This window comes from Canis lupus, chromosome 15 (assembly GCF_048164855.1).
Source record: "Canis lupus baileyi chromosome 15, mCanLup2.hap1, whole genome shotgun sequence".
Taxonomy (NCBI): Eukaryota; Metazoa; Chordata; class Mammalia; order Carnivora; family Canidae; genus Canis; species Canis lupus.
This window is the reverse complement of record NC_132852.1, coordinates 21,883,430-21,907,138: the sequence shown is the minus strand read 5'-3', so window position 1 is coordinate 21,907,138 and position 23,709 is coordinate 21,883,430. Positions and strand designations below refer to the sequence as shown.

Here is a 23,709-nt window from a genome sequence, read left to right as displayed (position 1 = left end):
GCCAAGTATGTGTCTAGAAAGACATTATTGTTATGGAATAGCATTCATAAAAGGTGACAACTGGCAATATGACAACATAAGACTGCAGATGAAACATCCTTTAAAAATGACAAATCCCTTCTAGAAAAAGTAGCTAGCAAAAACAAAGAAGATAATTATAAGTTATAAAAGTGTCCAGAAAGAATTTATGATTATATTTTCCTTACTGGCTAGCCGATTTAACAAGTGAGGAATGAAAAGGATGAGGCAGTCATCTTTATGACCCAATAAAGTGTAAGCTATTAGTATTCTACATTAATCTATAGATAAATATTTTATTCTCATATATTTTCCAAGAGCACTTTAATTGGTCACACATGTCACTGGGCACCCTTGAATATGCTCAGAATCATTTGAAGACTGAGGGTTGAAGTGTCAAGTTTCCACTTAGCATAGGTGTGAGTAAATTTGTAAAACTGAGGATCTTATTATTAATATATCATTTATACTCACCGGCCAGTGAATATATATCAAAGAATTCTAAGTTGTCATAATTTACACTGTTGAAGTAATTTTAACAATCATAAGGAGTCATAGCAGCAAACTGTTTCTGTGGAAAGCAGTATCTGTCACCACTTGTCCCCAAACCCCCTGTGTAAATATGAATCTATGTTCCCGTTGTGCCAGCTGGCAGAGAATATGAATATAACCCAGGTGGCCCTTATTACATTTCAAGTTGGAAAAGAAAGTGTGTTGCCTTGGTAAGGAAGGGATGGAAAGAAATTAATACTAACAGATTTTTTTTTTAACCTAAGAGATTCATGCCATGCTTTTACATTCTTTTTTTAAATTGACACTTAGGAGTTTCACTTCAGAAAAAAATGCATAATAGAGGAAATTGGGGAAATGGGATAAAGAATCACCATCTGCACATGATTTATTTTATATTATTTTTTATTACTCTTTTGGAAGCTAGATGAAGTTAATTCTATATAATATCTTATTTTTAACTTAACATTCATATCAAATAATTTTCCATGCTGCCAACTTCACAATGACTAATTTAACAATGCAAAATAATTAATCAAAGGTATATTCCATGTTTATTTATATTTGTATTCCTTTTTTAATTTATAAATGACACTATAATACCTATAGAAGCTTTGATATTTTGAGACTTTTTAATAAGCAGAGTATCATACTATTATTTTATTTTGTTTTAATAAGATTTTTAGTGAGATTCAATTTGACATATATTTATAAAGAAGAGCTGTGACTTCCCTATTATTACCAAAGTGTAGATTTGAGGAAGGTACTGAACCTCCCTTAGCTTCAGTCTCTTTACCAATTTACATGGAAACATGTTTTTACTTCACATGGATTTTGTGAAGCTTAGACTCTGTGCAGACCCCAACATCTAGAGGCTAATTCATCTCCTTCTCAACTTTCTCTTCTCCACTTAGAGTGTGTTCTTTTTGAAAATTGGCTGATCATAGAGAAATGCTTTACTTACTTTATTACTATTTATTTACTTTATTATTTTGCTTATTATATTTATATTAATCATGTCACAGCTGCAGTAATTGTTTTTCAATGTTAAGCTTTTTGTTTATGTTAAATGTAGACTGAAATACATATTTTTTAAGGAGGCATTCATTTGAAAGGTTTGATAAAAATTTGCTTTACCTTTCTTCTTAATTTTTGCAGGCTTAAAAATATAATTCTTCAATCATTAAGAAATATAAATTTATAATTTCAAGGTAAGAATTTAAGTGGTTCTGAATGGGTTGTTTTTTTGTTTTTGCTTTTTGGGTTTTTTTTGCCACTTGGTTAACAAATATTTCAGAGAAGTTACTGAGTAAGGGTTCTCTTCTCCATTAATTTATGACTCTCTAAGTGATTCTAGTTTTGCTGTTGTTGTAAATATGTTATTATTCCATCTCTTTCATCGTCCACCAATACCAACCGTGGCACTGTAAAAAGACTAACCTTGCCTAACCAATACTGAGAACATTTTTTAGTGGTTTCTGTAATGGGTTTTATACACTATTGATTCATTTTATATGTATCAGTGAAGGATAAACACATAACAATAGACATAACAATGGCAAACTGACAGGAATTTTGGAAGAACATTCCTCAGGGATTACATGAAAGTTTTACATTACCAATGCCCCTAAGGCTGGCTCAGAGCTGGTCTTCCATAATAATAAGCTGATATTTGTTGAGGGCTTACTATGAATGGGCCAAATATTACTCTAAATGCTGCACATGTATTATCATTTTTCCCTTAATGTAATCTTTAAATTATCTCCTAATGACCTATGAATTTGCTCAAAGAGCCAAAGGACACTATGGACAAAGAACCAAAGGAAACCAGGAGAACAATGTCTCAAAAAATAGACAATGTGAATAAAGAAAAAATATAAAAAAGAATCAAGTAGAAATTCTGGAGCTGAAAAGTATAATAACTAAAATGTCCTATGAGTAAATTGATGCACAGAGAGCCAAGTTTACATATCTGGTAGGACATAGAGCCAGAATTTGAACCTGCATAAGGTTCATGGTCTATCTGTCCTGTCAACCTGACTGTACATAAGAGCCCACTGGTTACATCACCTGTACTGGCCAATCCCAAAAGTAGAAGTTTACACTAAGAAGACTCCTTTAGAGTGTCATCCACATGAATAATTCTAATAGTTATTTAAGATATGGAAAAAGATTTAAGCAGATTACAAATAGAAACATGATATTTAGTATAAGAAAAAGATATCAATTTCCCTAAAATGTCATGATATTTCTAAAAGATTTTACAACCCAATATTAGCAAAATATAGGGCAGCAAATCTCTCAAGACACTACTTTTGGTTATTTTAAGAATATTCTGAAAAGCCACTAGACATTGTGTGCCTGTGCACTGAAAACTTAGATTCATTCACCTAAACATATTCCAATTCAACAAATTTATCATTCAAAAAATAGAACTATGGAGCAAGATATACATATAAAGCATATACAAGCCGCTTTATAAATTTTGTCAACCTCAATTAAGAAAATGCATAAAAGAAAAACCAAATGATGTAAACTTAAATGAGAAAATAAGGATATCAACTTTTATATAAAGCAAATTTTGAAAATACTGCATGTATATAAATATTACTGAAAAAATTGATAAGACTTTTAACAGTGCTAAACTCTGGATGGTAACATTGTAACTAATGTGTCTTTCTTCTTTATACTTGTGGATATTTGAAGTTTTTCCACAGTAGGTATTTAATAATTTTATATTTATTTAAATGTAATACCAAATGGAAAAAGTAGCAAAACACAAACTCAGAATTATGTTAATTTGGGAGGCAAAATGTGAACCTAAAAAAGTTAAGATTATATGGTTACATTATTTGATTATATTTCTTTGCTTTTGCCTATAGTTCTTCAAACAGCATGTGTTGTTTTTATAATCAGAATAAAGTTATAGAATACTTTGTTCTGTATATTGACCAAAAAATTGCTAAGATGATTTTTAAAAGGAAGTACAATGTGAAAGTGTATTGTTTTCCTTCTGATTAGAAAGCTAACCCTTGACAATCCCCAGATCTGGTGCTGAGTGGGCCAGAACTGTATCAGGCAGGCTCATCATTCATAGCTACTGCCTTATTTCTGAGACTTAGCAGTCTGTTACAAAGAAGCTTTTCAAAATTATTTGTTAAATTAATTCCACACATTCAATCTAGGCAAACAGAAGGTTCAGTCCTGACCAGTAAAGGAGTTCACTCCTTTCGTGATATTACAGCTTCTCCTTCAGGCAGAGCTCAGACTCCAAATACAATGAGAGTCTTGCTTTAACTTCAAGTACCTATTCTTCATGCCTCCAGTTTGCTAATGTATAACCTTGGGAAAACTACTTAAACATTATGAGATTATTTCTCCCATTTTCAAAATGAAGATAGTATTATCTAATTTTTAGGGTAGCTACGTTAATCAAGTAAATGTTATTATAACCAACCTGTAGTTCATCTGGACATATGATAAACTAAATTGGGTTCAACAGACTTATACACTTTGGTAATCCATTGTTTTTTTTTTCTTTTTTATTGAATAAACTTGATATGTAATGTGTACGTTTAAAGTACAGAGAGTGTTACTTTGATACATTTATATACTATAATAGTATATTATAGTATACTACACATACAACCATACTGTGGTTGATGTCATGATATTTATCATATAATTACAGTACAATCATTATTTTCTACATTCAGTATACTGTGTATTAGATATCTATGGTTTCTTTACTATTTGTTCTAAGTGTATACCCTGAAACACCATCACTTTGATCCTCACCCTCCCTTGCCCTACCATCACTTGGTAACCACCATTTTTTTTTACATGCTTTTTAAAAAAAAATTTTTTTAAGATTTTATTCATTTATTCATGAGAGACACAGGGGGAGGGGGGCAGAGACAGGCACAAGGAGAAGCAGGCTCCATGAAGGGAGACTGACGTGGGACTTGATCCCAGGTCTCCAGGATCAGGCCCTGGGCTGAAGGCGGCACTAAACTGCTAAGCCACCCGGGCTGCCCACATGCTTTTTTTTTAGATTGCACATATAAGTAATATCATACAGTAATTGTCTTTTTCTGTCTGAATTATCTAATCACGTAGCATAATATACTCAAGGTCCACCTATGTTGTTGCAAATAAGAAGATATCTTTCTCATGGCTGAATAATATTCCATTGTATATATATTTCATATACTTTTCATTCATTCAACCACTAATAGGCATTTGGAGTGTTTCCATATCTTGAGCATTGTGAATAATGCTGCAGTAAACATGAGAGAAACATGAGAGTGCAGATATCTCATCAAAATCACATTCCCATTTCCTTTGAGTATATACCCAGAAGTGTAATTACTGGATCATATAGTAATATATTTTTAATTTTCTGAGACATTCAATATTGTTTTCCATTTGGTTATACCAATTTACATTCCTACCAACAAGGTATAAGGATTCTCTTTATACCACATCCTCATCAATACTTGCTGTATCTTGTCTTTTTTTTTTTTAATTTTTTATTTTATTTATGATAGTCACACAGAGAGAGAGAGAGAGAGAGAGAGAGGCAGAGACACAGGCAGAGGGAGAAGCAGGCTCCATGCACCGGAAGCCCGACGTGGGATTCGATCCCAGGTCTCCAGGATCAAAGGGCCAAAGGCAGGCGCTAAACCGCTGCGCCACCCAGGGATCCCTGTATCTTGTCTTATAATGATAGCTATTCTAACAGGTCTGAGGTGATGTCTCATTGTGGTTTTGATTTGATTTCTGTTGTGATTAGTAAGTTGAGCATCTTCTCATGTGTCTGTTAGCCATTATGATGTCCTCTTTGGAGAAATGTCTATTTAGTTCTCCTGCCCAATTTCTAATTGGATTATTGTTTTTTGTTATTATTTCTGTTGTGATTAGTAAGTTGAGCATCTTCTCACGTGTCTGTTAGCCATTATGATGTCTTCTTTGGAGAAATGTCTATATAGTTCTCCTGCCCAATTTCTAATCGGATTATTGTTTTTGTTATTCAGTTGCATGACTTCTTTATATATTTTGGATATTAGACCCTTAGGTGTTATGTGGTTTGCAAAAATGTTCTCCTATTCTATATATCGTCCTTTTACTGTGTTGTTTATTTTGCGGTGCAGAAGTTTTAAATGTGATATATAGTCCCATTAGTTGATTTTTTTTTCTTTTGTTGTCTTTGCTTTTGCCATCATGCCTAAAAAATCAGTATCAATGAACTTCTTCCTTATATTTTCTAGTTTTATGGTATCAGGTCTTATGTTTAAGTCTTTGATACATTTCAAGTTAATTTTTGTGAGTGGTGTAAAAAAAGAAGAGTCCAATTTCATGTTCTGCATGTTTCTCCAGTTTTCCCAATCCATTTGTTGAGAGATTATGTTTTCCCCATTGGATATTCTTGTCTCCCTTGTCAAATAGTTGACTGTATATGCTTCAGTTTAATTCTAGGCTCCCCCTTCTGTTCCACTGGTCAGTGTGTCTATTTTTGTGCTAGCATCACACTGTGTTTAGTACTATGGCTTTATATTATAGTTTGAAATCTGAAGCGTGATAACTCTAGCTTTGTTCTTTTTCCACAGGATTGCTTTGACAATTTAGAGTCTTTTGTGACTCCAAACAAATTTAAGATTTCTTCTTCCAGTTCTGTGAGGAATGTCTGTGGTATTCTGATGGTGACTGCACAAAATCTGTAGATGGCTTTGAGTAATATGGCCATTTTAACAATAGTAATTCTTATAATCTGTAAACATGGGATGTTTATGTTGAGGTGTGTTCCCTCTATACCTGTTAAGGGTTGTAGCATGAAAGGTTGTATTTTGTCAAATGCTTTTTCTGCATTTAATAAGATGATCGTGTGATTTTTTTTAAATAAAGATTTTTATTTATTTGAGAGAGCATGAGCAAGAACACAGCAGGGTAGTGGCAAAGGGAGAGGGAGACGCAGGCTCCCCATTGATCATGATTTCCTGGGATCATGACCTGAGCGAAAGGCAGATGCTTAATTGAGTCAGCCACCCAGGTGCCCCAGATGATCATATGATTTTAACCTTTCATTTTATTGATGTGATGTATTAAATTTATTGATTTGCATATGTTGAACCATCTCTACATTCCAGGGATAAAAATTACTTGGTCATGGTATATAATCCTTTTAATATGTTCTTGAATTCAGTTTGCTAATATTTTTTGAGAAATCTTGCATCCATATTCATCAGAGATATTGGTCTACAGTTTATGTTCCTGTGCTGCTCTTATCTGGTTTTGAGAACAAAGTAAAGCTAGCTTCACAGAATGAGTTTGAGAGTGTTCCCTCCTCCTCAATATTTTAGGAGCTTAAGGATGAACTGGCATTAATTCTTCTTTAAATGTATTCAGTAGAGTTCTTCAGTGAAATTATCTGGTCCTAGACTTATCTGTGTTGGGAGGTTTTGTTTGTTTTTGTTTTGTTTTTCAATCACTGCTTCAATCTTTGATCATTGATTCAATCATTACTGGTGTGCTTATATTTTCTCTTTCTTTCTGATTTCAGTCTTCATAGGTTGCATGTTTCTAGAAATGTATCCATCTCTTCTACATGGTTCTATGTGTTTCATATCAGTTCTAATGTCTCTTCCATCATTATTAATGTTATTCATTTGAGTCTTTTCTTTGTCTAGCTAAAGGTTTATCAATTTTGCTTATTTTTTCAAAGAACCAATCTTATTTTCATTGATACTTTCTATTGTTTTCTGGTCTTAATTTTATTTGTTTCTGTTTTGACCATTATTATTCCCATCCTTTTGCTAACTTTGGACTTAATTTATTCTGCTTTTTCTGGTTCCTTGGAATGTAGTTAGGTTATTTATTTGACTTCTAATTTCTTAATATATGTACTCATTCCCATAAACTTTCCTTTCAGAACTGCTTTTCTTGCATCACAATATTTGATATATTGCATTTTCACTTTCATTGGTTTTGAGAAAATATTTTTATTTCCCCTATTAATTTTTCTTTGACCCAAAGATTATTTAGAAGTGTGTGTCCATTTTTAAAATGTGTTTCAATTCCAAACTTGCCTTGTTAATTTTGCCTGGATCCATCGATAGTAGCATATTGAAATCTCTTACAATTATTGTGTTGCTATCTACTTCTCCCTTAAGATCTGTTATTAATTGCTTAATATATTTTGGTGCTTGGGTGTTGGGAGTATATACATTTATAATTGTTATATTCTTGATGTATTGACTCCTTTTATCCTTCTATGAAGACTTTCTCTCTTTTTATACTTCTTGGCTTGATATCTATTTTATGTAACATAAGTCTGGCTTTGCTTGTTTTCTTTTCATCTCCATTTGCTTGGAAATTCATCTTCCATCCTTTCACATTGAGCCTATGCTAGTCTTTAGAGCTGAAATGATTCTCCTATAGGCAGCATATATTTGGGTCTTTATTATTATTTTTTAAAATCCATCCAGCCACTCTGTGCCTTTTGATTGGTGAGTTCAAACCATTTATATTTATGGTGATTATTAATATGTAAGGATTTACTACTGCCATTTTATCTTTTGCCTTTTGGTTTATTTTGTCTCTCATTGTCATTTTCCTTCTATTTCTGTCTACATGTATATGTTGGCAGTTTTCCATGGTGATATGCTCAGGCCCCTCCTCCTTCTTCTAATGTCTCACATCTCCACTCTAAATTTTTGCTTTATGGTTACTCCAAATTTTACACAAAACATCTCATAGATAAAATAGGCTTTTCCTTCTGACAGAAATTTAATCTTCATTAACCTATAAGAAGCCTAGCCTTTTACTCTTCTCTTTTTGTATTTTTGATGTCACAAATTATTTTTACGTGATTTTATTACCAAGTTATTTTTAATGTTCTTTAATACATATTCTAAAAAAGGCTTATAGTATTCTAATTCACCTTAATCAAAGTTTTGTGTACTTTTGTCTTCTCATTTCAGCTTACAGAATTCCTTTCAACATTTGTTGAAGGCAAGTCTAGTAATGGTGAACTCTTTTTTTTTTTTTTTGTCTGGGAAAGCCTTTATTACTATTCCATACCTAAAAGATAACTTTACCAAATAGAGTATTCTTGGCTAGAAATTTTTATCTTTTAATATTCTGAGTATATCATTCCATTCTCTCCTGGATTGTAGAATTTTGGCTCAGAAATCTGCTAACAGCCTAATGGGTGGGCATAACTTTGTAGGTTCCTGCCTTTTATCCTAGGATGACTTTAAAATTATTTACCATTAACTTTTGACAGTTTTAATATAATATGCCTTGAAGAAGGCCTTTTTTATTGAGATAACAAGGTGTTCAATAAGCTTCATGGACTTACATATCTTCTCCAGGTTTGGGAGTTCTCACCTCTTATTTCTTTAAATATGATCTCAACCCCCTTCTCCCTCTCATTTTCTTCTGGGATACCCATTATCCCTATGTTGGCCTTTCTAATGGAACCAGAAAGTTCTCCTAGTGTTCCTTTACTTTTTTATTTTTTTTTCCTTTACTTTTTAAAAGTCATAATTCTCCCCTCTTTCACTTGAATTATTTCTGTTTCTATCCTTGGCCTTACTAATCTCTCTTCCATATGATTTTCTCTATTTCCAATGCATTCTAACATAACCTTCATCTTATTTATGGAGTTCTTCAGCTCTAGAATCTTTCTTAGAATTTTAATCTTTTTGATAAAGTACTCCTTTTCTTCATTAATTTTATTCCTGTGGTCACTGTATTGCTTTCCAAGCTTTCTTGCAGCTGGTTGAATTTTTAAATAACAACTATTTTAAATTTTTTAAAAGTTATATCACAATATTTCATGTCTTTGGGATCAGTTGCTGAAAATTAATTTTATTTTTGTGATACCATAGTATTATGATTTTTCATGGTATTTGCTGAGAAGTGCCTCTTTCACTGCATTTGAAGTAGTAAACACCTTTCTTATTTAGGCAAAATTTTGTTTATTTGGATTCCAACTGTTCAGCCAGTTGATAGGAATCTTCCTTTTGTTTTCCAAAAGGTGACCCTATAACATAAGTCTTTGCTTTCTCTTACCTGAGCTTACAGAGTTTAACACATTAAAAAAAAAAAAAAAAAAAAAAAGCATGGTGGCAGAATGGGGGAGGTATGTGTATTTATGGCCTATGGCGCTGGCTGTTCCCAAGGCCCAGGAAAGGTATCCTCAAGCAGGAAGGGGACAAAAGTCCATGATTCATCTTGTCTCCCAGGGAAGACAGCAGATGCTTTTCTTCAATTTTCTTTTTTTTTTTTTCCTCTTTAATTTTCTTTATCTACTTCTCTTTCCTTTCCTTCCCCTCAGTCACTCTGGTCTCTCTTCAAAGAGAACAAATGGTCCCTCCAGCTGCAGCACATATGGCCAGGAAGACCCCCACTCACTACCTTTACCCTCACTTCCTCTGCCAGAAAAGTTGTGCTGACTTACTGCTAGACTAACCTGTACTTTCTCTGCCATCACTGTCTCTGCTGTTTCTAGCTCTGCCACCTCCTCCATCGTCCCATCCATTCACTTGTAAGTACACAGATGAACAAATCTCTCAGGCGTCTTGGTATGCTCCACAGAGACACTTTTTTTTTTTTTTCCAGTTACAGATGTTCATTTAAATCAAAGGGGAGAGGAAAAAAAGAATGAAAAGCCCAGGACCAAATGGATTCATTGGAGAATTCCATCAAACATTTAAAGAAGAATTAATATCAATCCTTTAAAAAATTACAGAGAATGCAACACTTCAAAAATCATTTTACTAGGCCAAATTACCCTGATACCAAAATCAGACAAAGATTCTACAATAAAAAAAGATAACTACAATATCCCTGATGAATATTGACACAAAAATCTTCAACAAAATACTAGCAAACTCAATTTAAAACACATTAAAAGTATTAATCACCAGAAACAAGTGGAATTTATTTCTTAAACAAATTACTACTTCTATTCAACATAGTAATGGAAGTTCTAGCTTAAGAAATTAGACAATAAAAGGAACAGAAGGATCCAAATTAGAAGGAAGAAGCAAAATTTGCGTTCACAGATATGATCTTCCATATGTAGAAAATCCTAGATTACACACACACACACACACACACACACACTAACTGTTAGAACTAATGAACAAATTCATACAAAAACCAAATGCATTTCTACACACCAAAGACAATCTACAAAGGAAATTGTTTTTAAATTCATTTACAGTAGCACCAACAGGAATACAATACTTAGCGATGAACTCAACCAAGGAGATGAAAGACCTGTACATTGAAAACTATAAAACATGGCTCAAAGAAATTAAATACACAAATAAATGGAATGACATTCCAAGTTCATGAATCAGAACACTTGATATTATTAAAATATCCACACCACTCAAAATGATCTACATATTCAATGCAACCCCTATCAAAACCCGATGGCTTCTTTTGGTAGAAATTGAAAACAACTCTAAAATTCATATAGAACCATAAAAGACCTTGAATAGCCAGAAAACAAACAAACAAACAACCATCTTAAGGAAAAAAAATTGGAAACCTCCTCACACCTCTGGATTTTAAAACATATTACAAAGCCTAAATCAAAAGTTGGATGCTTAACCAACTGAGCTCAGGCACCCTCACAGCATGCATTTAAACAAGGAAATATGAAACAAATGTGTGAAACTTTTAGAATGTTTTCATAGCCCTGGTATAGGGATTTCCTAAAGAAAATAGAAAATAATTATCATATTAAGAACTCAAAAATTCACCACTGTAAAATTGAAAAGAAATGCATTCATTAAAGGACTTTTTAAAAATGAAAAGATAAAACACATTTAGGAAAAGATACTTTCCAATTAAATATCAACAAAGAATTATAAGAATACATGAAGTTCTTCACCATATCAATAAACAGATCATCCAATAAAAGATGAGGCAAGAGATATAAGCAGGCATTTTTACAGAAGAAATACAGGTGATGAGTAAATATATGAATACATATACAACTTCTCACTAATTAGAAAAACGCAAGTCAAAACCAAAATGAATAATGAGATACAATTTTACACTGAAGAGAATAGCAAAAAATATAAAACCAAAGCTGGATAACACCAAATATTGGTAAGAATGGGGAGCACAATAAAAATTATCATACACAGTCTGTGGCCATGTAAATTTATATGGCAAACTGTGTATGCAGTTGGGTGGATGTGTATTGTTGACTTAGCTAAACTGGAATTATGTTTCCCAACATTGTACCCATGCACAGTTCCAAGTTAATGTAGGCCACCAGAGACAGTTTATGCAAGGCTGGTAGGCAGAAGTAAAGCAGTAGCTATGTTCTTCATGCTTGAAAAATCAGTTCAGAATACCGAGCACTGATGCAGCTTACACATACTGTCACTTATCAGCTGACTCACCAGGGTGGTGTGAGGCACTAGTCAGTCCACAGCTCCAATGGCTCTTCTGACTCTTGCAGGATTCTCATTGGGCTGGGTGCTTATGAGCCCTGTGTGGAAGAACACCATGTTCTTCCAGAAGATATGCTCATCATCAAATGTGTAGACCTAGAGGCAAAAAAGACAAGGGTTTAGTTTGTCCCCATGGGTCTCTGCCTGTCCATTCTCTACCCTATGTAATATCATCTCTTCCTGACTACTTGCCACGTTGACTTTAAACTCCAATACCAAACACAAAACACTAGCTTTAAAAGACTGTTTAAGCAGCTTCCACAAAAGCATAAGGTCAAATTCTTAAATTGTCTTCTATGCATATCAGTCATAGCATTCTATTCCTTTGATTGAACCTTGACTGTCCAGCTCATTATGAAATGAAGAAAATAACACAATCTCTAGCAAGTAGTAGTTTACTATGTCATCAACAATGAAAAACACACTGACTTTACCTTCTTTTCCTGATACATTTATTTAAGGACAAAATAATACATGAAATTCACCATTTCTTCAAAATGTATGCTTAACACCTATGTGCTTTCTCTCTATTGACCTTTACTCAGGGTTAAATTTATCACTGATGGGAAGCATAATTCATAATAATGCTTGGTGCTCCCTCCCAGAAAAGTGATGCCATCAACAGGGATGAAATAACCAGAGAATCTGGGGCAGATTTAAATGTCATCTATCAGCAATAGAGTACTTGTGCAAAGGATCGACCTGAGAAAGTATCTAACCAGGGAATCCAGTATCCAAGGCAATCTAAAGGGGTTAAAGAGAATAGATCACCAGTGAAACAAAGGAATTGAAAAGGAGGACCAAGGAATGAAAATAAATTTATAAATTTGAGGGTGAGAGGTACAGCCTAGAGGAATCCTCTGAGGAAAGGAAGGCAACTATAGCTGGTGATTTTTCTCATGGTGTCTGGTGAGGGCAATAAAAGCAAGTAACACCTATAATTTTACTGTAATCATTACATTTTTTTTTCCCCATATAGCACTTTATTCTTTACAGATACCACAGAAGATTTCTTGGGACTAAAGACCTTATTGATCTGAGGAAAACATTATAAATACAAAACTTGAAAAATTAAATGATAGAATATAGTTCAGTTAAACTATTGGTAACAACATATAAACTTCAAATACTGAATTCAGTATTTGGATCAACATTGTAATTACCAAGTATTCTGGCACTATGCTATACAGACATTCATTAATAAATGATCAATTTCTAACATTATAATGTAAGGAAATATTGTTTAGCACTGGTAAAATGAGGAATATATGAATTTTTAATTTCAATAAATTTTAAAATATTTCTATAGGGCAGCCTGGGTGGCTCAGCGGTTTAGCGCCACCGTCAGCCCAGGGCGTGATCCCGCAGTCCTGGGATCAAGTCCCACGTCAGGCTCCCCGCATGGAGCCTGCTTCTCCCTCTTGTGTCTCTGCCTCTCTCTCTCTCTCTCTATCTCATGAATAAATAAATAAAACCTAAAATAAAATTTAAAAAAATAAAAAAATAAAATAGTAAAATAAAGTAAAATAAAATATTTCTATAGAAATAAATACTATTCCAACTCTTAGAAAAAAAGAATTATGAGGACCATAACCAGTACAAAACATGTCTTGACTCTGTATTCAGATTCAAATTTTTCTTTTTAAAATTTCAACCTTTCTTCCAACTTTTTATGTCCACATTCTTTGTGCTATTTTGATGCAAAAATCTGTTCTTAAAATTGAGTGTTACAGATAATCAAAATTCTGCATTATATTCTAAATTTAATCATGAGCTACTTGTCTTACTTCAATGACAGTTTTTTTTTTTTTAAAGGGAGATGCCTTTATTTATGTTCCTAATTTTAGGGACTCTATACAGTCCTATACTAGATTACCAGAGCTAAGATAACAACACAATAATTGGTGAGTTAGTTACCTCAATTTCTGAGATTATAAGCAATTTCAATGGCAGGTATTACATACAAAAGTATGAAAACAGTTTTCTAGGCTTTTATAGAAAGCCATTATTTTAAAATGCTGTTTCTGATGATAAACTTTCATATCTTCCAGTTTATATTTCCATAGCCATTATAATAACAAACCTTTGAATGTAAGAGAAAGGTCCATTGTCCATTTTGGTGAACAGACTTAACCAGAAACTCAACTTTAGAATGACAAGATAGAAGTATAAATTTGTCTTAAATACTATGAGGAAATAATTTGTTGTAACTGGGAAGTAAATACGTGCTAACCTTCTTATTTTTGTGTTTCAACAATAATAACTTAGAGCTTTGAGTTTTCAAAAGTTTTTGTGATCCATACCTTCTCATAATCCCAAAGGTTCCTTGATAAAGATTTGTGGGTTTTGGTCCTAGTATAACATTAATCAAGATCAAATTAACCATCTGTGGCTTATAATAAAGTAGTCCTGGTGTCCGTCACCGTCTTTTCTAAATAGTTTATCAATAGGGTTTTACACTGGATTAAATTCCTGGCTTTCAGAGCAAAACTTCTCAAGTCTTGACTCCTGCAATTTATATGACAAATAAAAATCAATACAAGTGCTAAAAAAAAAAAAATCAATACAAGTGCTTTTGTTAATTGTGTCAAAATGAGAAAGCCAGAGTATCTGGAACAGAAACAAAAGAACCCCAGGTTTAAGAGTACTAATCTTTGGTTTCCAACATCTTTAGGGCTTCTAGGCTTCTGAATTAAACTTATTGTCAGACCACCCTTCTACCTCATAAACTACCATTTTTCTGCAATCATGAACCACATTTACAATGATCCTGAGAACGCGTGCATTGAAAAAGCTTTCTTTTTCTGTAACTCCCTAACTTTTCCAGACCACAAAAACTAAAATACAAGACGGTGCAATTAATTAATTTTTGTAGCTTTAAACCTGCTAGAACTCAAGAAATATAAATGTTACAGAATTTCATAGATATTTGAAATGAATCATCTATTTAAACCCTCTCACACTTTACATGAGGGAATTAAAGACCCCCCTCCCAAATATAGACACTGGGCCCAAAGTCATAAACCTAAAGAGAAAAGTTGAACAAGAACATAAATACATGATTGCAAGCTCAGATTATTGTCCAGCTGGTCCTACAAGGATAAAATTTTAGAGCAGTAAGATCATCTAATTCAATCCCTTTATTTAATAGATGAGCATATTGAGTTATAGTGGTTACCAGGTTTGCTTAATGGGGGAAGAGTACTTAACAGAGTTTGTCAAATAGAGTAGCTGAAACCCTGAAAATGCTTCCTAAGTTTTCACATGTAAGTAGAAAGCACTGCCTTAATTTATATTCTTTGGGGAATCTCTTTTCTGGCGGTTACTATTACTTTTCTACACTTTGAGGCCCAAATAATAAACTCCTAGCTTTGCTTCAAAACAAAGTATATTTTTCAAAGGCAATTTTCCAACATCAAAAGAATAATTCAGTCACAGCCGAAACTTACTCACTTGGAACAGGCACTTTGTACTAGGCGCTCTTCCATGTACAAGGATAAGACAAAGACTCAAGCAGCTTTTATTCTAGAAAGGGAGACAGATGAGCCGAAACCTAACTACCAAGCAATAAAATAAACAAATACATGCAATCATTTCAAGTATTAATAAATGCTATGACTAAAATTCTGAATCTAAATGCTGAGGGAGACTTTTTTTTTTTTTTCCTAACCTGAAGGATTTAACAACTAAAAAACTAGTTCACTAAGAAGTGGCCTGATGGAGGCGCACAGGTGGCTCAAATGGTTAAACATCATTGCCTTTGGCTCCGGTCGTGACCCGGGGTCCTGGGGTGGAGCCCCATGTGTCGGTTTCCCTGCTCAGTGAAGAGTCGGCTTCTCCAACTGTGCCTCTGCCTGCTGCTCTGCTTGCTTGTGCTCTAATAAATAAATCTTTAAAAAAAAAAAAGGTGGCCTGATAACTGGGAGTTTGGGAAAGAGATTTCTGTGGCGATTCATATAGACTACCAAAAGTTGCTAAAAGGGTCATATTGTTTGAACGAGTGTGTGCTTTAGAAACAGCCTATGGGATTCCTGGGTAGCTCAGCGGTAGAGCATCTGCCTTCAGCTCAGGGTGTGATCCCCGGGTCCTGGGATCAAGTCCCGCATCAGGCTTCCCGCGAGGAGTCTGCTTCTCCCTCTGCCTCTCTGTGTGTGTCTCTCATGAATTAATAAATCTATAAAAAAAAAAAAAAAAAAAAAAAAAGGAAAGAAAGAAAAAAGAAACAGCTTCTTTTCCGCCAGCTTCTTTCCTTTTTCTGTTTAAGAGTCTGTGGAAGAAGAGCTTCAGATCCTCAGAGGCTGCTCGTCGTCAGTCACAGCCCCGAGCAGGCCCTCCTGAGCAGGGCACGGAGGGTAACCGCCTACCTTGAGGGCCAGTCCGCAACCTCAGGCTGAGGAGCATTAGCCCCGGGAAGTGGCGCAGTCCGTCCACCCCGAAGCTCCTCCCTGGTCACACACAGCCTTCTCCTCAGGTGCCAGGTCCTCCTCCTCAAGGTCTTCAGGGGGCCGCAGTAGAGACGAGGCGTGACCTCTCGCGGGTCTTTGTGAGAATTGGAGCGCGCCTGCGCAGAAACTCCCTGCGCTCAGCACGTCGCACCGCGGAGCCCGCTCGCCTGTGGTGGCCGCGGTGGCCGTGGCGGCCGTGGCCGGGGGCGGCCGTGTCCACGCAGCGGAGAGCGGAGTTGGTCTTACTCCGAGCGAGGACAGCCAGGTTAACGTATGACGTCTGAGAAGCTGGTGGTCAGCCCTGGGATGAGTAACCATCAGGAGTCTCGGCTCCCATCGGGCTGCCTGGGTCTGGTTAGCGAAGGTTCCAGAAATAGGGCTGGCCGCTGTGAAGCAGCAAACTGCGGCGCGGCTCACTGGCCAGAACTGCTGAAGCATAGGACCCTGACATCAACTGGATTTTCTTTTCTTTAAGATTTTATTTATTTATTCATGAGAGACAGAGAGAGAGAGAGGCAGGCTCCATGCAGGGAGCCCGACGTGGGACTCGATCCCGGGACTCCAGGACCGCGCCCTTGGCCAAAGGCAGGCGCTGAACCGCTGAGCCACCCAGAGATCCCCTCAACCGGGTTTTCAATGGCAGCAATGTTGCAAGCTCCCCGCAGACGCTTCCCCCAGGTTCTCTCTCTTCAGATTTATGATGTGGAAGGCCACTGTTTTTCTTTTTGTAGATGTACTGTTCCATTTGGAGGTCAAGGTAGATACCATCTAAATGGATTCTAAATCTAAATGCAAGAAATTTGAAGATATTCTTCTTCATCATTTGCAGGACTTCAAGGGCTCTCCACGTTAAAAGTTTTCCTTTAAATTACCACAGGAATCCAGGACAACACCATATGGACTCCTCCCTGGAAGCGCAGAATGGTGAGTTTATTATTATTATTTTAAGCACCAAAGTGATACGAGCGGCATAGGAACCAATGAAATAAGAATAGGAGAAAAATCATTTTAATCCAAAGCAGAAAATCTCCTCTTGCTTTCTTTCCCTTTCTCTTGTTGCACACACTCACACATCCGCATCAATCAGCAAAGAAGCCAATGAAAGCAAATGTAAAGTGAGGAAACTCCCCCCACAAGAAATGCTATAGGAGGCCTTGACTTTCTTTAAATCGGTGACTAATGAGAGTATCTAATTTCAAAGAAAATATATTTTAGTATTTTAGTATTATTCCACTAAGATTGTCATGTAGCACTATTTTCATAGTTTCCTTATTTCTAGAAACTTTTTGTTAAACCTATGCATTACTTAAATCTAAAGCACTCTATTTTCATATTAAAAGTACTATAGGTCTATTTTATAAAACCTTTAAAATGTGAATTTGTATAGAAATAAAATATTTAAAAACATAATCCTCTCTTTCTAAGTATTAGTGCTGTCCCCTCATCCATCTTCCTTTCAAAACAGCCTGTCCTCCAGCTCAGCTTCCACTTCACAGCAGTTCTGGCCACTCAGAACTTCAGATGTGTTAAGGTTATTCCTTGGCTTAAATGTTTGCTTGGCTGATTTTCTTATTCCCACTGCATGCAAGGAATGCTCAAACTACTAGGAACTCAGGATACCATGCATGTTCCTTTAACTGCTTAACTCTCTCACTTGATCTCTTTCGTGGTATGATTGATGTCTTTGTCATTATTTTACTGTGTGCACTCTGAGGCTTTACTCCTGTGATTTCTCCAAGGGAACACACTTCCTCTAACTCCAGGGCCTCTGAGCACATTAATGCCCTCTATCTGAAACACACAAGAGGCAAGCACCACCCTTTTCACCAAATGCTCAGACTTACCCTTCTGTTCCCAGATTGATTCAGACAATGGCTGGGTTCAGTATTCACCTCCCGTGTTATCAGAAGACCCTGCCGATGTCCTCCACTTTATTGTATTACATTATGATATTTCTACAAATATTTATTAAGTCTTCTTCGATGTGCCAGCCATTGCTCTAGAGGGAAAAAGCAGTAAAAAAAAAAAAAAAAAAAAAAGAGAAAGAAAGAAAGAAAGAACAGAAAAGAAAAGAAAAGAAAAGAAAAAAAGAAAAGAGAAAAACAGATAAGACACCTACTTGATCAGAGTGTACATCCTAAGGAGGAGAAACAGACAATAAACAAAAATATAATTCAGAGAATATCAGATGGTAGTGAGTCCTAAAGAAAACTGCTTAGGGAAGAAGGAATGCCAGGGCATTGTAGTTCATATCGTGTGATCAGAGAGTATCTCAGTGACACACACATTTGAACAGAGATGGGTGGAAGCAAAGGAGCAAACCATGTAAATTTCTAGGAGGCAGATATTCCAGAATGTGAAAGGGCTGTAAGGTCTCCAAAGCCTTGTTTCCAAAGGTCAACAAGAATGCCAATGTTGGAGTTAAGAGAAGGACATTTGGAAATGAGGGTCTAAGTCTGGTTTTCAAATGCTGATATTTTATACCCAATATTTCTTTGTACATGAATAGCCCAGAGTATCTTGTAATTTTAAGATAATTTAGTAAAATCCCTGGTTTCCATACACTAGATAATAGTTACATCCCCCTCAACAAGCAGTGATCATTAGAAAATGCCAGATGTCCCCTGAGGGACAAAATCACCCCCAGTTGAAAACAGCTATGCTGAGAAGCAGCAAGGATAAAATTGTGTGAAGTCTTGCAGGCCACAGAAAAAATTTCACTTTTACATTGAGTAAAATGTGAGCTACTGCATGACACCAAGCACTGAATTAGCATGAAATCTAACTTTACTTTAGAAAAGCATTCCTGCTTATGTGTTAAGAACAGATTGTAGGATAACAGGGCAGAATTAGAAAGCCCAGTGATTCAAGTAGGAGATGATGGTTGTTCAGATCAGGACAACATGAGTCCATACAGGTGATGAGAAGTAGTCACATTCTGGAGTCAGCAGGTTTCCTGGCACATCATAATGGGTGTGACAAAAAGACAGGAATCCAGTATGACTCCAAAGTTTTTGGCCCCCCAAAATAGAAAGATTGGATTTTCTGGAGGTAAAGAAGTCTCTAGGGGGAAAGAGCTTTAAGAGAAAGTTCAGGGGGCACCTGGGTGGCTCACTTGGTTAAGCATCTGCTTTCAGCTCAGGTCATGATCCCAGGGTCCATGCTCAGCAGGGAGCTGGCTTCTCCTTCTCCTTCTCCTACTGCCCCTCCACCTGCTTGTGCTCTTGCGCGCGCGCGCGCTCTCTCTCTCTCTCTCTCTCTCAAATAAATAAAATCTTTAAAAAAAGAAAGAAAGCTCAGGAATTCTATTTAGCAATATTAAGTGTCAAGTTTCTATTAGACATCAAGCTGAAGATGGTAACTTGTCAGTTGGATTTAGGAGTCTGCATTTCAAGGGAATAATCTGGGTTAAACACATGAATTTGAGAGTCACCTACACATAACTGATATGTGCAACCACAAGATTACGTAAGATCACCAAGGGGATACATGTGAATAGAGAAACGAGAGAAGGACAGGAGAGGGAAGAGGAGAAGGTGGGGAGGAAAGACTCATGAATTGAGGTCTGAGGCACTGTGACTTGAACAGATCAGGGGCAAAAGGAGAAATCAACAACTGAGACTATTGAAAAGGGAAAAAGCAAAGTAAGTGTGGTGTCCAGGGAGACAAAAAATGAAAGTATTAGGAACAAGGAATAACCAGTTCTGCCAAATGTTTCAGTTAAGTAAGGAAGACTGCACATAACATTGGACTTAACAATATGAAGGTCACAGATATTAATGCTAAGAGCATTTTTTATTTTGAAGAAGCAAAAGCTTAACTGGAGTGAAGTAAGAGAATGAAAGGGGAGCTGTGCTTGACATTACCTTACTGAATCCTCAGTAAACCCTGATCTTTGAAAGAGATATTCACAGTCATTATTTCTTTGTAACTTCAAACTGTATGTTATATCTTAGAACAGATATAGCTGTTAGAACAGATATAGGTAACAGATATAGGCTACTAATTGTAGCCCTTAGAGATATCCTGTATTATTAAAATCAATAAAAATATATGCCATATAGACTGATACAGAAATCTTCACAGTTGTATATTGAATTCTGAGTATTTTATAATTTTAGAATCTGGCAGCAAAACCAACCGTAAATTATATCAAGAGTATTTTAATTGGTATCATACTGTTAAAGAGTATAAAAGAAATACAGAAATGAATTTCTAATAAATTATTTTGGTAACCTGGTAATCCATTTTGCAATTAATTATGATTCAAAACAATAGGAAGAAGACCAGGAAACCCCAAGATTCACAGATTGAGGATGGTTAGGAAATGGATGGATAGATTAATGGAAAAAGAAAAAAAAAACATACAAATTTTGAAGAAAAAATACAACTACAGGATGAAAATAAATCAGTTATTAGAAGTAAGGTACAATGAAATCAGAATAACTATAGCAATGGATATAATCGAGACAAGCACAGTGACAGCAGGAATATATCCAATAATCAAGACATTGAAATGATGCAACAATTGCCTTGGCAGAAAGCTTGTCTTTAAAGGGTATGACCAAGTAGCAATTTTCATCTCCAAACATAAAGAAAATAAAATAATATTAAATTAATAAAATATAAAATAAAAATAAAACAAAACAAAATGGAGAATAAAACTAAAACAGTATGGCCCTCTCAGAATCTTATGTTTAAAAAAACAATCTTGTTTTTAGATTGCCAAAGTGGAAGCACTAGCACACTGGAGGGATACTGTGGGTTAAATCACAGCCCCCTTATTTTCTGTAACAATGTTTTATTTCAAATTGAGGATAACATTTTCTTTAAGCAATTTGAGAAAAAAGTAATAAAAGGGTACTCTTAGTTGTGTGAAAATAAAACATAATAGCAATTATATATAGTTTGTTAGTTTCTTAGGGAATTTTGACCTGTACAAATAAATGCTTTGACTCTAAATTTGAAAATGTGCTGATCATTATTCCATTGAATTTTACCAGTATGTTGCCATTAAACTAAAAGTAAATAGTGGTATATTATTTATGATTTTACCTCCTAGAAAGAAAATCTAAAGGCCCATGATATGCAGTCATGTAGAACTGAGATAAAGTTCAGATTTAAATCTCATGTACTATATAGACCTTTGGCTACAATGTTAACCCAAAAGTCACCTGTACTTTCATCTTGCTTGGGCCATATATTTACTCTTTGTACCAATGCAGTAACTTTTGTGAAAAAAAAAATGTAATTAAAAACATTTGCTCTTTGTATAAAATGTGTGTCCTTGTGCTTAAAAAAAAATGTGGGGCACCTGAGTGGCTCAGTTGGTTAAGCATCTGACTCATGTTTTGAGCTCAGGTCATGATCTCAGGATCGTGAGACTGAGCCCCACACCAGGCTTCACACTGAGTGTGGAACCTGCTTAAGATTTTCTCTCCCTCTCCCTGTGCCCCTTCCCGCAGCACCTACACCTGTTCTCTTTCTCTCTCTCTCTCTCTCTCTCTCTCTCACCCTCTCTCTCTTTCTCAAATAATTTTAAAATTTTGAAAGTTTTAAAAAATGTCAGTTCCTTCCTAGTAGTGATTACTGAAATAAGTGAAAGTTAAAAAGTCTAAGAAAGTGATAATGTTTAGGCAGAATACGTTTTTTGGTTAAAGCAATGAAATTTTAAATTCTGCAATGGTTCCAATTAGTAATGAACTTGTCATTTTTTCTGATATTTACAGAGACAAATAAAAAAGTTTATAGGATGTCAGTAAATGTTTCCATCAATCTTCTTGGGGAATACTGCGTAGTATTTGAGGTTCTGTCTTGGGAAACTTTCAAAGGTCCACTGTAACAATCATTCTCAATCAGTATTTGAAGTTAAACAATCTGCTAGTATGTTCAGTTGGGCTGATTTGGGATCTCCTATTTTCAGAACAGTGTCTATATGCTGATAAGGACTGTGTGAAATTTTTTTCTGAGAATTTTGTGCTATGATCTTGTCAAAATTTAAAGACAAAATTCAAGTATGTGATTTGATGACTACTTTGAAAATTACATTTTGATGTTACAAGTATGATATTCAATTCCATTTCTTTTCTAGAGTTTTCCACAATAAAGGTGTTCTAGTGTTTCATTAACTCCCATAGGTGTCATTTCTATCAGCACATTTTATTTCTAAGATTTGAGCTATTGAACTAGTGTTTACCTTACTTCTTCCACATGGTTTCCTGTCTCATATGAAGGGTAACAGAAATATCTCTGATTTTTTTTCCCCTCCTAAGGATTAGCTTCGAATTTTTCAAAATGTTATTTTCCGAATGCAAACTCACTACTACCTGGGTAGCAACTTAATTCACAGTACATCAGAAGAATGTTTCCCTTTTGATATCTGCAATTTTGTTTACTTTAAAATAGCATGGTGTTTTGTATTATTGCTTTTTTCAACTTAATGAAAGAGAAAGAAATCACTAAAGACTGAGTGAATTAAAATCTTCAGGCACCATACATTTAAATTATTTGTGGATTACAAAGATAATGTTCAGGGGTTTTATCTGCTAATGTGAAGATAGCAAAGGGAAGTTATATTTATTTTCCATCCATTCTGTGACATTGAGCTAGGTGCTTTACAAGCATTACCTTTTTTAGCCTCCCTCCCTCTGAATAAAGCTGTAAGGTGGCATTATTTTCTTCATTTTCCCAAGAGCAACTACTTATAGCTAGCACATGGAAAATTTCTAATTCACAATGGAATTTGAATTAATGTTTCCTTTGTTCCAAAGTCTGCAGTTTTTCTAGCATGCTATAGTACTGTCCATTCAACCATTTCACTTTTCTTATGAGGGAGTTCAGCCTGTAGTATATGCAAATGTACCCATTTAAACACATTGTCCCATAGTTTTTTTGGAGATGAAAATGCAGCCCATATAGTATTGATGAAAGTTTGGAAAATATCTCTCTGAACTCCTTCAGGCAGGATGTTTAAGAAAATACCTGTTAATCTTGATTCACAGAAGAAAATACTTGCAGTTTGGTAACATAGTTTACTCCAGAACTGTTCTTTTGCAAGGAATACCCGTGTGTGAATGACACTAATAATACAAATATTATCAGCACACAAATATTAATGATACTGTATTACTGTAGTATTATACTAAGGGTATTAACAGCACTGATATATTGGCATTAATGCATGACTACTAATAATGTAACAAATAGATTGAACTAATTACAAATAGAATCTCAAATTATCTTGAATTCTACCTCAG

The 23,709-nt window shown here is 35.1% G+C and overlaps 2 long non-coding RNA genes across 21 annotated transcripts in view; one reads left to right on the top strand and one right to left on the bottom strand.

The window, feature by feature from the left end:
- LOC140604740 (uncharacterized) overlaps positions 1-16,548 on the bottom strand; it is a 357,291-nt gene extending 340,743 nt beyond the window's left edge. For 6 of the 8 annotated variants that reach the window (XR_012007545.1, XR_012007546.1, XR_012007549.1 and 3 more), the window contains exons 1-2: positions 16,373-16,548; positions 11,958-12,104 (exon numbers count right to left, since the gene is read on the bottom strand). This is a non-coding gene — a long non-coding RNA (uncharacterized lncRNA). Of the gene's footprint in view, positions 1-11,957; positions 12,105-14,311; positions 14,517-15,461; positions 15,534-16,372 lie in introns of all 8 variants that reach the window. The other 2 variants (XR_012007550.1, XR_012007552.1) reach the window with 2 other exon arrangements.
- LOC140604738 (uncharacterized) overlaps positions 1-23,709 on the top strand; it is a 158,640-nt gene that overhangs the window by 72,110 nt on the left and 62,821 nt on the right. For 3 of the 13 annotated variants that reach the window (XR_012007530.1, XR_012007542.1, XR_012007536.1), the window contains exons 6-7: positions 1,687-1,739; positions 17,283-17,377. This is a non-coding gene — a long non-coding RNA (uncharacterized lncRNA). Of the gene's footprint in view, positions 1-1,686; positions 1,740-10,152; positions 10,455-15,684; positions 15,946-17,282; positions 17,378-20,731; positions 22,396-23,709 lie in introns of those variants that run through there. The other 10 variants (XR_012007539.1, XR_012007544.1, XR_012007540.1 and 7 more) reach the window with 9 other exon arrangements.